The following is a 13,456-nucleotide window of genomic DNA, read 5'->3' on the forward strand; positions in this document are numbered from 1 at the left end:
TCCCATTGAAATCAGACGGCCTTACTTCCAAGTAAACAGGTTTAGGACTACTCTGTCTGCACGTACAAAGTCAGAACAAAGTTTTTATTTCGAAACCACCCTGGGAAAAAGCTAGACTGAGTTAAGAGGAAAAAGCTTGAGCAGTAAGACGTTTCTGACTAGGCATACATGCTTGGGGATTTGGTGGGTCCCTAAGCCCAAAACAGCCCTGCAAAAGCTGTTTCAAGTTCTCCGCATGCTTTTTGTCAACATGAGCAATTCTGACAAGATCCTGGTCTTTAATCTCCTTGTCGAAATCTGAGTACAGATGCTAAATTTCAAAGATACTTGGAGCTCTCAGTGTCCTTTCCCGGATCCCAGGACTTCAGCTAGCAGATGCAACGTTTCGTAACAAATAACAGATAGTGCAGCTATGCTTCTTAAAACTTAATAGAAGAGTATTAATAGAAAGCATATTTTCGCAGCAGTCTGAACCACAAAATTCCATAGCCCTGCACTAACATCAGATTACCAGCGAGGTTACATGGGATGGGTTTCTCTTGCCTGCTTATCATTAGTGATATATAACATACAGCTATCTGCGCTGTGGATTAAACCACAGAGCCTAGGACTTGCCGATCAGAAGGTCGGCGGTTCGAATCCCCATGACGGGGTGAGCTCCTGTTGCTTGGTCCCTGCTCTTGCCAACCTAGCAGTTTGGAAGCACGTCAAAGTGCAAGTAGATAAATAGGTACCACTCCAGCGGGAAGGTAAACGGTGTTTCCGTGTGCTGCTCTGGTTCGCCAGAAGCGGCTTAGTCATGCTGGCCACATGACCTGGAGGCTGTACGCCAGCTCCCTCGGCCAATAAAGCGAGATGAACGCCGCAACCCCAGAGTCGGCCACCACTGGACCTAGTGGTCAGGGGTTCCTTTACCTTTACTTTATATGCAGGAAATGCCAAGAGTGTAATGGGTAAGTGATTTGATAATGATCCTAAGGAACAGATGCTCCCCAGGACCTCCCTTATGCCATTTCTTGCACTGGCAACAAGAGTGATAGGGAGAGGGCCAGCAACAGCACTCTCTCCTCAGTGCCACCAAAAACCACTGTCCCAGAGAGTTGTAGACACCATCTGCTCAGAGGAGCAGCAGCAGCAAAATCAGTGGTAGCGAAACACTTGGTAGGCTGAGAAGAGGACTATAAAGGTCACCTCTTCCCACATATGCGGGACTTGACACCTTTCCGCAGGGCCTGCAAGACAGAGCTGTTCCACCAGGCCTTTGGCCAAGGCACAATCTGACCCCCTCTTTCTGAATCATAGAACTCTAGCCCAATGGTTGCCATTAATTTGACTCTGAATTGATTTTAGAATGAATTGATTTTAGAATATATTACAATTGATTGTGATTTCATGTAACCTGTGTTATTTTTACTGTTGTTAGCCTCTTTGAGCCCGGCTTTGGCTGCGGAGGGTGGGATATAAATAAATTATTATTATTATTATTATTATTAGAACATAAGAGGAGCTGGACCATAAAGAAGGCTGATCGCCGAAGAATTGATGCTTTTGAATTATGGGGTTGGAGGAGACTCTTGAGAATCCCATGGACTGCAAGAAGATCAAACCTCTCCATTCTTAAGGAAATCAGCCCTGACTGCTCACTGGAAGGACAGATCGTGAAGCTGAGGCTCCAATACTTTGGCCACCTCACGAGAAGAGAAGACTCCCTGGAAAAGACCCTGATGTTGGGAAAGATGGAGGGCACAAGAAGAAGGGGACGGCAGAGGACGAGATGGTTGGACAGTGTTCTTGAAGCTACCAACATGAGTTTGACCAAACTGCGGGAGGCAGTGGAAGACAGGAGTGCCTGGCATGCTCTGGTCCATGGGGTCACGAAGAGCCGGACACGACTAAATGACTAAACAACAACAAGAGGAGCCTGCTGGACCAGGTCCAATGACCCTTCCTTTCTTTTCTCTCAAGTTTCAGGAGCAATGGCTTTCCTGGCAGGGCTGGGAGAGTCTCTGTTCCGAAACTCTGTCAGTGTAGACAACACTGAGCTACAGGGACCAACTGGTCTGACTCAGTATTAGGGATGGAAAGATTTGTCAGCTTCAGTTCCCTCAGTATCCCATTTCCCAGGTCTTAAATTTGGTTCTCTGCATTTTGCATCTATTTGTGATTTATATATACCCCCCCACACAAGTGTCCTGTTTTAAGAGGGACATCCTGGATCACAGAAGCCAATCCAGGCTTCTGTTTGGATCCCAGAATACCCCGTTTGTTTTGGTCCATTCTTCTGGTGCTCATCTGCAGCACCAGAGCTTCTTCCAGCCCATATATATATATATGCATTGTTTTCACTAATATGTGCATTGTTTTGCTGGAGAACTGCATCACAGCATTGGGGTAAGTGTGAATTTTTAGAGATAGCTGTTTTTTGGTTTGCTTCAGTATATATGGCCTGCAAGTATAGGATGCCCAGCTTTTTATTTTTTTGCGGGGTGGGGTTCATCTTAATAAAAGGACATGGGGAAACCCTACCACCTTACAAGGCATGTAGCAAAAGATGCTTCTGTGTGGTTATTTTAATCCCCATGTTAAAAGGATCCTCTCTGAGCAACGCTCACCCTTCTGGAGTGGGTCTTGTTCCTTTAAGCCAGTGTCTCTAGACGCTTTTGGAATGTTGATGATTCTGCCTCATTAATATGTATGGCTTGCTTCCTATTCTTCTGCCCTCAATGATTGAAAGGTAAAGTGTCTTCTGAAAGGCAGCTCTCTAGAGAAGGCTACAGAAAGAAGCTGGCATCAGCTGCTGGAGGCAAGGCAGTGGTGTTGGGAAGAAGATTCTGGCTTCTTCCTTGGTTCTGTATATCCACTTATGCACAAGATCTCCCCAGTAGATATTTGGGGCCATCCTTTCCAGCCGTCATAATGTGGTAATCCTGAAGCAAAGCCAATTAATTAAGGCAATTGCTGAGGGATGCATTCAGCCAACAATGCATCCGTCCCCATTCTTCTCACACCCCCGCTGAACAAGTCTTAACCTGCTCCCATGCTTGAGGTGCCATTGAACCACATTTTATGCTAGAGCACTAGCAAATGAACAGCTCGGTTCTATGCATCCTTACTCAGAAGTAAGTGATGGGGGACTTACATCTGAGTAGATGTGCAAACAACTGCAGCCTAAGGCTCCGACCCTCTCAAAGCACAAAGGGATGCTATGGATTTTTCAGACTGTGGCCAATGGAGCAAGCAAGCAGAGCTGAATATCCAGCCTCAAGGCTGTAATTCTGTGCACACATTTGGAAGTAAGCACCATTCACTTCAGTGGAAGTTACTTCTAAGTAGTTTTGCTTAGTTTCTACAAGCTCAAATCCCAAAATTCTGAAAGTTCCACGAACAGATTTTACACTTAGGACTGAATTCCCCCCCAGCACGGCTCCTGTGTCTTAATGACTGTACAGCAAAAAGAAATTCGGCTGTGGATTTTTTACCTGGCATGGAGATACAGTGGTACCTTGGTTTTAGAACAGCTTAGTTTATGAACAACTTGGAAATAGAACACTGCAAACTGGTCTCCCAGAATCCAAAAAGGTATGAAGAGGGTGGATTAAAGACAAGCAGGACAAAGGAGCCTCTGATAGCTTGGGAAGGAACTGGGACAGGGGAGCTGTGGGAAGGCCCACAGTCAAGTCCTACCAGGAAGAGTTGCTGTGTTCACTAGGCCTGGCCTCCTGCGCTGTCTTGTTTCTTTGAATAAAGAGTTTACTGGATCTGTGTGAGTTATTGTTGACCTGTCACCCGTTGCTGGCACCCCACAACGTTGGAGAGAATCCATATGGCAAGAGAGTCGCAGTTCCTCCCGTGCCCATGTATGGTTTCCAGGAAGGGCAACACTGTCATGGGGAAATTCCATGGCATGTGTGTGGCTCAGAACTGGGATGAAGAGATTGTCATGATAGGGTGACATGGCAAAGGGGACACAAAACCAATGGACACATTGCTCAGGAGCAGGAGTAGACTGAAGTGATGGAATTCCTGATGGCACCGCCTCAGGGAACAAGTGTTTATGGAGGTAGAGGGGAAGGAATTCCAATCAGTTTGTATTTTAATGTGAACCTACCTATTTGGCACTTCCTGAAAAAATATGTGGAATGAAATATTTGCAGCTTGCTTTTGAAATTCGCATTTTTTCCCCAAATTTCCCCAAATTGCATTGCAGCTATCTAACATGTGCAATGATTTGTTCATTAGGGGGAAGTGTGTACACAAATGAATATATTAGTGAAAACAGCATTAAAATGCATTACATCAGGCAAAACTGCACACCAAAATGTTTCTGTTAGGAGAAATTTGCACTCAGGCAGTGAAAATTTTTAATGAGAAGCTTTTTTAAAAAATAAATAAATCACAAACTGATGCAGAAATATAGAGAACTGAACTTAAAATTGGACATTGAGAAACTGAAAGAAAACTAAACAGCTAGGTTCGCTCTAGTATGTGGTTCGTATTTTTGAATGCTCCCCATGCAAACAGCTTTCTGTATGTAGAAAACAACCCCATCCTTCTCTCTGTTATGTTAATTTACTACATTCAAGGGTGTGTGAGTGTGTGGGTGGCATTTAAAAATATGATCTTTCACACACACACTGAAGTGGAACATTGCAATATTCTACCTCCTTGTTGCATATAATGTGCATATTGGCTCTGACAGCTTGATGTACACTGCATTTTATCATTAATTTGGACAATAAAGGTAGGCTGTTTTCAGCTGCAGCTCCCCACTCTTTTTTGCCCACCAATAAAGCTTCAAACCTGAATGGGGTTCATCGGGGGGGGGGGTTTGTTTTTAATCAGCGCATCGGACGACACAGGCCAAAATCACATCAGATTTTTAGGGTAATGATGTTAAACTGTGCATGATTGACTGCAATGGGTTTTTAAAAAATATTACGCCTCCCCCTCCTTCCCCCCCCCCTTTTCTTTTTGCAGAGGAGATCCTGACTCACACCAGGAAGAATGGGATACCGTTAAAAACATGCGCTCTGTTAAGGAAAGATAAATTTCTCTATCTTCCACCTCCAGCCCACCCTTCGCCTCCATGCTACCCTGTTATTTTGCTCATGGTCGCAAAATCTCTCAGCAAAGCATGTGATACAGGAAAAAGACAAAAAACCACCAGACATCATGCAATGCAGAGATCATGGACCACTGTTGCTGCATTTATTGCTGAGCCCACCAGATGGCATAAGGACGTGAGCTTGAAGAAAATGTCTCCCCTTCTGCTGAGTGCTATTTAATTGTTCAAATCCCAAATAGGATGGGGCAGGTTCAGAGAGGCTGAGGAGCTCTCAAACTGTATAGTTGCAAACCCAGTGAATAATGGCATCTTTGATCCCAACAGACAAATTAATCAGGGAGCAAAAGCTGCTGAGTGCTGCCTACAAAACCCACAGCGAAACACTAAACACAGCATAGTGTAGGTGGTTTGTTATTATATTCATGCTCGCAGCTGCTGAGTTTCAAGGTGATCCCACTCCATGAAGATGTCTTGCCCAGTGTCAAAGCTTTGGGGTGACGAATGGATTCATAGCACGTGGCTGATAAATGTCTGACAAAGCTCAGAGCTCCAGCAACTGGCAGCCTACTGATTCGCAAGAGTGCAGGGCCCTCGCTGCCACTGTCTCAACGGCGCAGTTGCAGGGTACATTTCTGCACCTCAGGCAGCAGAGCAGGGATGTCGCTGATGGAAGGGATCTTGCATCCCTTCTCAGGGTGGACAGCAAGGAAAAGTGGCAGGAAGAGGTATGATATTGGCTCTTATTGAGAGAACCAGGCCCACCTCCCTCTGCCAGAAGTAGGGGTGTGGTAAAGTCTACTCCTCACTAGGTGAACTTGGCTACCTACCAAACACAGAGTTGTGAGGAAAAGCTGAGGCTGCCAGACATCCGGATTCTCCTGGACATTACCGGGATTTCAAAGGTGGAATTGACGTCCGGCTAATGTCAAATATGGTAACCCTAGATTAGCTTGGGGTGGGGTGGGAATGAGAATCATACCGAGGGCAGCCAGAGGAAAAAGAGGACAAGGCTCCTGAACCTTTCACAGTTGCACAGAAGAAGGAACTTCAGAAATGTTACACCCACAACATACATTTAAATTATCATTATACCACTTGGTCAGTCATGGCTTCCCCCCAAAAATTCTGGGAAGTGCTGTTGTCAGGAGACCCCTGTCCGCCTCACAGAACTGCAGTTCCCAGAGTTGCCTGAAAAGAAGGCTTGATTTTTTAAAAACACTCTGGGAATCGTACCTCTGTGAGGGAAATAGGGGTCTCCTAACAACCCTCAGTGTCCCCAACAAATGACAATTACCAGGATTCTTGGGGGGAAGCAATGACTGTTCATAACAGTGCCCTGAATGTACAGTGTGAATGTGACCCAAGTATTCAGAGGTGGCTGGTCTCATTTTGCTGCCTGAGGTAAAATAGGAAGGTGCCTGCCATGATCTTGCCAGAAGCCATTGCAGTGGCAGAGGCAGGCAGGAAAGCTGCTTCAGTCCACCTCATGGGCAGCCCAGCCTTGCAGGTATTACCTGCTTCCTCTTTCACACCCAACCCTAGATGGCTTTTCTGGCACTCCACCCGTCTTCTGTTCCTGTTTACTTTAAACTCCACAAAGTTTAGGACAGGGCAATAAATCTTTATTTTTATATTTTTTAAATAAAATATTGTAACTGTTAAACAGAAGCAATTGTGTTAAAGATTCAGGCAACTGGCATCAGGACAGCACTTGGTTTCAAATATGTTTCATAATTAGCTTCCTTGCTGATGACATTCTCATTAGTTCAAAAAACTTGTTAGGAGGGGAGGAATGCCAAGGAATGGGACTGGAGCCAATCTCCGTGTCTGACAGTCATCAGCAAAATGCAACCGCTGTTAAGAGTGACTTTCACACCACATGTGCGCATTATGTTCCACAGGCAAATGGGGTGCACACCCTAAACAGTGTATGTGCCCTCAGGCATTCTTGCACATGATGCAATTGTTGCTTTCACACCTGACATTGTTTTCCTTCATTTTTTTCAAAAGAAGGAGAAGGAAATAAACATTGAAAAGGAAAGGAATAAGAAACAGCCCAGTCATAAGTAGGTATAAGCCATTTGGGTTTTGAAGGGAAATGTTCCAAAGCAAGTGTCCATTGGTCTGTGATGTAATACAAGTTTATTAAATCTAGCAGAGGAGGTTTGACTGGATGGCTCTGGAGTGTGGTTAATGCTTCAGTATGCAAGTGAATGGGCCCAGTTGCCTTGAAAGAAGCAGGGATATGGCCACACCTACTGTAAACAAGCCAGCCCTGGACTCATTGGTTTGAACTAAATACTAACCACAGGCATTCTTGGATGATACAGATTATATCTGAATCCATTCCTATCAGGGTTCAGGCTTGGCCATAGACATGAATTGGAATTGATGACTCTGATGAATTACCATAGTCAAGTACAGGGGAGGGGAGGGGAGGACTACCTTGCTCCTTCTCCTTGATCTCTTTGTGGCTCTTGATGCCATTGACCATGATGTCTTTCTGGACTGGTTCAGAGGGATGGGGTTGCAGACAGTAGTACTGGGAAAGTGCTTTTCAGGCTCCCCTTACCACCACTTTTACAAATCTTGGTGTTTTCCCAAGCCTGCTGATAACTCCCCCTTGTACAAGGAGGGTGCCATTTCTGATTCAAGGATCTTCACACCAAAAATGAGTTTCCTATTAATATATAGGTTAGATGTTCTGTTTCTTCAGACACCACCACTTAAAAGTGACCCCTTTTGAAATTTTAAATCAAGCAATCTCAAGCCTAAGTAAAAAAAATAAGCCTCTTGTTAGTACAAGTATATTCATTTCATCCTTGATTTGGGTTGAACACAACAGTCACCAGAAAGGCAGCTGCAATATTTCACAAACAATGAGAAGTGTGAACAGGAAATACATGCCTTCCTCAATTAAAGCAAATTAATAATTACGTGATTACACAGAAAGGTATGTGGGTAGATTACTGAGAATGATGGCCCTCCTCTTAAAACTGTACTAACCAGTTTAAGAACTAAGCTGCAGTTTTCTCCTGTAAATAATTTCCTTCAGTTAATGATGGCTAAGTACACCAAAGTAAAGAACAAAACAACAACAACAACAACAATTTATTATTTATACCCCGCCCATCTGGCTGAGTTTCCCCAGCTACTCTGGGCGGCTTCCAATCAAGTGTTAAAAACAATACAGCAACAATACAAACAAAGTTGAAGCATCTCACTGTATTTGGTACTTGCATTCTGTTCTATAACCCATGAAGACACTCAGATCCCCAACTCACTGATGAAGTAGGGTCAGTGATTACCTTTTTCTTCCTTGAAAACTAGATAGACCTGAAGCAGGAAGTTGGAAGAGTGAAGCTCTTTCCCACTTCCTCTTTCACCTCTTCTTTCTTTTCAAGACTCAGATTAATTCTACTGGCTCTGTGCTTTCTTTCTCTCTTTCTGTCTCTTGGTGGTGCAGTGGCGTAGCATGGGTTGTCAGCACCCGGGGCAAGGCAAGTAATTTGTGAGTGAGCCAGGTAGGGGCAGAGAGCTTCGAGTGCGAGCACGCTCCCCCCCCCGATGTTGCGGCCGGTGCGGCCGGCCCCCCCTGCACCCCCCACGCTACGCCACTGTGGTGGTGGGGAGGTTGATCAGCGGGAGAGGGGAGAGAAGCAACCAGAACACTCACTCAAAAATCTGCATGCATCTAAAGCCCTGAAAAAGTTGGCAACCCCTACCTGATACGCTTTATACACTATATGCTTGATTGCAAGTCAGGGAGAAGCCAGATGGAGATCTAATAAAACAGAGCTGGAAGCTTTACTTGGAAGATCAATCAACCAAATATGTAATTGATTAATCTGTGTGAGCCAATTTTAATTTGTAGGTCTGCAAGAAGAGCAAACTTGCTCACGTTTTTGAGTCCATTATTATTATCATGTGTTATTATAACAGATAATCAAAACTAAAATTGTTATTTTACACTTCCTCCAATATGTCAGAAAGCCGCTGCCACGAGGATCTCAATAATGAGACAACTCCAAATGGAGGAGAGAGCCAGCAGGAGAAGACTTACAAAGAAGGCACTGCAGCAGCTTAAAGGAGAAATGGCTGCAGTACAGACAACAGTTTTAGCTATAAACACAGATAAGAATAGGCATGTCGAAGAAGCAGTGGTTCAGTAGGAGCAGGATGTAGGCCTGTCATCGGAGGTCTTCACCTGGCAAGTGGCCTTACTCAACAATTGCAGCACCCTAATTTATAATTAAGTATTTTAGGAGTGCACACACATATGCAAACAAGACATGTTCACTGCTACAGCTCAGGCCTCAGTCCTGTTATTTGAACAGCCAGCCACTTGGCCAATTTGCTTGCTGGTCACACTTAGTTTGCTTTCTCCCCTACATCCCATTAAGTAAGCCAGCCATGGAGCCCAGCCAGGCCACAGCATTGAGGCTTAACTTGGCCTAGGTGCTGCTGTGAAGGTCTAAGCTCTGAGCCCGCCCTCCCAACCACAGCCACCACGCTCTCTGGTAATGTGGGTCATGGCAGGCAGAGCAGGCTCCGTCAGGCTTCCCTGACCTCTGCAGTTTCTGCACCTGCCTGCTCATCCTCTGGAATCAGCATTTTCATCTATTAGTTTATTTGGCCTACTGCCAGATATTAAGTCCCATTCTCATGTGTGTCTGCCAGGGGGCAGGGAGAACTTGTCCTTTGTGTGAATGTGAGTTTGTCTCTGCAAGCTTTTTGTGCCACGCACAGGCATGAAAAAGTGTGCATGTCTCCTATATGTGTTTGTGTGACATGTGTGCAGAGAATGAGATTGGATGAAGTGAAAAAGTGGAACCATCCCTGACCATGTAAAGCTGAAAACGTCAACGAAGGAATGTGTGAGACAGTTGCCAAGTGGGACAAGTTGCAAATGCAATGGTTAGGCAGGGAAGAAGTATGTGTGCGTCCTTGAAGCAGACCAAACAAGGGATGTGGTTTATCTGCATGCCAACATTTGACCCACACAATCAACAGTCTTTCCATCCAAAGCTTCCCACATTACTTTCTTAATGTTAGGGAAAGAGTTGTCTCACCTGTCTTCTAGCTATGCAACCTTGGAGCCAGCTTTAAAACTCTTCTTTCCTTCTCCTTCTCTAGGTCATAAAATTGGTGTCTGCCCTCAGTTGTTTCGCTTCTCTGCTATACAGTGGTACCTCTGGTTACAAATTTAATTCATTCTGGAGGTCCATTCTTAACCTGAAACTGTTCTTAACCTAGAATCCTAGAGTTGGAAGAGACCACAAGGGCCATCGAGTCCAACCCCCTGCCAAGCAGGAAACACCATCAGAGCACTTGAGTCCTAGTATGCTTGGCTGCTCCTTTCCGCTGTATAGTAAACTTCAGAAGAGCATGATCACTCGCGCCTAATGATCCTTCCACTTCTACCCCACTAACCAGGTCATCAACATTGGTTAGGACCAGATCTAAAATGGCTGTTCCTCTTGTTGCTTCTCCCACTTTCTGGACAATGAAGTTGTCTGCAAGGCCAGTGAGGAATCTGTTTGACCTTATGCTCTTGGCTGAGTTTGACATCCAACAAATATCTGGGTAATTCAAGTCCCCCATTACTACTATCTCCCTTCCTTTTGCATGCTTGGCCATCTGTTCCAGGAAGGCATCATCTATGTCCTCCGTTTGGCTTGGGGATCTATAGTAAACTCCCACAATGAGGTCACTGTTATTCTTCTCTCCCTTAATTTTGACCCAAATGCTCTCACTTTGGCTTTGAGGTTCTAAATCTTGGATCTCTTCACAGGTATACACATCCCTGACATATAACGCCACTCCTCCTCCTTTCTTGTCTGGTCTGTTTCTCTGAAATAGATTGTATCCCTCCATTATTACATTCCAATCGTGGGACTTATCCCACCAGGTTTCAGTGATGCCTATTATGTCATATTTAGTTTGCTGTACCAAGAGCTCAAGCTCATCTTGTTTATTTCCCATGCTTTGCGTGTTAGTGTACAGACATTGAAGTCCATTAATCATTCCCCCGTGTCTCTTATTTAAGGATTTTTTCCTCCCACCACTAGGTCTGCGTGCTGTTTGCTCCATTTGGTCTATGACATTTGGATGATCAACTTCATCAATTGATAGACTCCTACCGTCAGGAGCACTGTCTCCCTCCCCCACATTAGTCAGTTTAAAGCCCTCCTGATGAGGTTTCTGAGATTTTTGGCAAAAACATTCCTCCCAACCGTTGTGAGGTGCAGCCCATCGCTTGCCAGAAGTCCATCTTCAAGAAACTGCAGTCCGTGATCTAAGAATCCAAACCGTTCCTGTTTACACCATTTGCAAAGCCAGCTGTTCACTTCCACTATTTTTCCCTCTCTCCCTGGGCCACGTCGTTCAACTGGGAGCACAGATGAGATGACAATTTGTGCATTTAATTGCTTCAATTTCCTGCCCAGAGCCTCGTAGTCTCTTTTGATCTTCTGGAGGCTATTGCTTACAGTGTCATTGGTTCCCACATGAACCAAGAGGAAGGGGTATTTGTCAGTGGGTTTTATGATTCCTTGCAGTCGTTCAGTTACATCTTGGATCTTAGCCCCGGGGAGACAGCACACTTCCCGAGACATCTTGTCAGGCCCACAGATCACTGCTTCTGTTCCCCTCAGTAGGGAATCCCCTATCACCACTACACGCCTCCTCTTAGGTTTGGTCGGGGTTCTTCCATGAGCTGTCCGTTCCAAGGTCGCCTGCACATTCCCTGAGGACTGATTTTGCTGCTCGTCTTCATATACCTGATCGACTGTAATGAGGGAGAGATCCTCAAATGGAGTCTGCTCTTCGTCTTCCATGCTAGGGGAGAGGACCTCAAAGCCTGAGATACCACTTTAGCTAATGGGGCCTCCTGCTGCTGTCGCCGCACGATTTCTGTTCTCATCCTGAGGTAAAGTTCTTAACCTGAGGTACTACTTCCGTGTTAGCGGAGTCTGTAAGCCGAAGTGTTTGCAACCCAAGGTGTTTATAACTCGAGGTACCACTGTACTTGAATTCCATAAATTATGGCCTTTGTCGGTTCCTCAGTCTATTACTTTGAGCACTTATCCTAGCTAACCGCACTCTGTTATTCCCATTGTTGTCCATTTTGGGCAGCTACTCTCTTCACTGCTGCTAGAAGTCTGTTAAGTTCCCTCTCCTTTCAGAAGTGTCAAATGGAATGTTAAATTTTACACTATGATAAACAAAGCTCTTGCGTAATTAGATACAATGGCACGATTGTGTCACAGCTATCGGACGCAAGGAAGCAAAAGCTATTTCAGGAATGGCCACAGACAGCACGTTTACAAAAGCTAACCATGGTACCCAAGAACATGCTGGAATGCACTGCCATCTGTCCCATAGTAAGCATTCATAATTCTACTGCCTATGTTAAACTGGGCTATAGTAGCTAGTTTAGGGAGCATTCCTATGGAAGCTAGTGTGAATCATAAGTTAAGCCAGCTTAATGTTACAGCAGACTTGGTTCATCAGTGGGGCTGCAGCTACCTGGCAGAAGGAAAGCAAGCCTTTAAAAAAACAGTGTTGGGTGCCAGATGATGTGACCAAGCTGAATAGGCTTAGGATCCAGCCTAAGTCCTCCCTTTCTAGTCCTAGTCCCACCATAGCCTAGGAATGCCTTTCACCAGTCTCAGCTCATTCAGCTGAACTGGGATGAGCAAGTTACGCCAATGTATCTTTGGCTGAGCTGGGGTGGGGGACTTAATGCCAGCTGAACTGGGAATCAGCCAGCTGAACTGGAGATCTGCTGTACCCTAAGCTGCCTATCCCAGGAGATTTTGTCATAGGCTTGCCTCCATAGTGCTCTTGTGCAGCAGCACGATCCTAACCACGTCTACTCAGAAGTCCTATTAAATTCAGTGGGGCTTTCTCGCAAGTGAGTGGGGTTAGATTTTAATACTTGCAGCTGTATCATTTGCTTCTTCCAATTATTTCTGACTAGAAAATTTGTTTCCAATATCTAAGCATATTATCTGTCATTTTAATCTCTCCTCAAAAATCACATGAAAAGGGTATTGGAACTGTTCCTTCTCTGTTATATAGCTTGCCAAATGCATTTTTATTTGGTCATATTTCTGTGGAATTTATGATATGGCCTATGCCACAATTAGCTGCTTGCAATCTGTTATTTTGCTTCAGTTGTCATGAATGGAGGCCAGGGGGAGAAATCTTAAGATTTTTAAGGATATCCACTTATTAATAATATTCTTCCTCTGGTATCATAATTAATTGTTATTTCAAATGGGACATTAGACAGAACTATGTCGTGCTAAAATGCATGAAGGACTGAGATAAACGATGGCATTACCCCAAAGTGGTAATTTTCTGACGTCAAGAGTTTGGAGAAAT

Source organism: Podarcis pityusensis, assembly GCF_964106645.2.
Source record: "Podarcis pityusensis genome assembly, chromosome: 7".
Classification (NCBI taxonomy): domain Eukaryota; kingdom Metazoa; phylum Chordata; class Lepidosauria; order Squamata; family Lacertidae; genus Podarcis; species Podarcis pityusensis.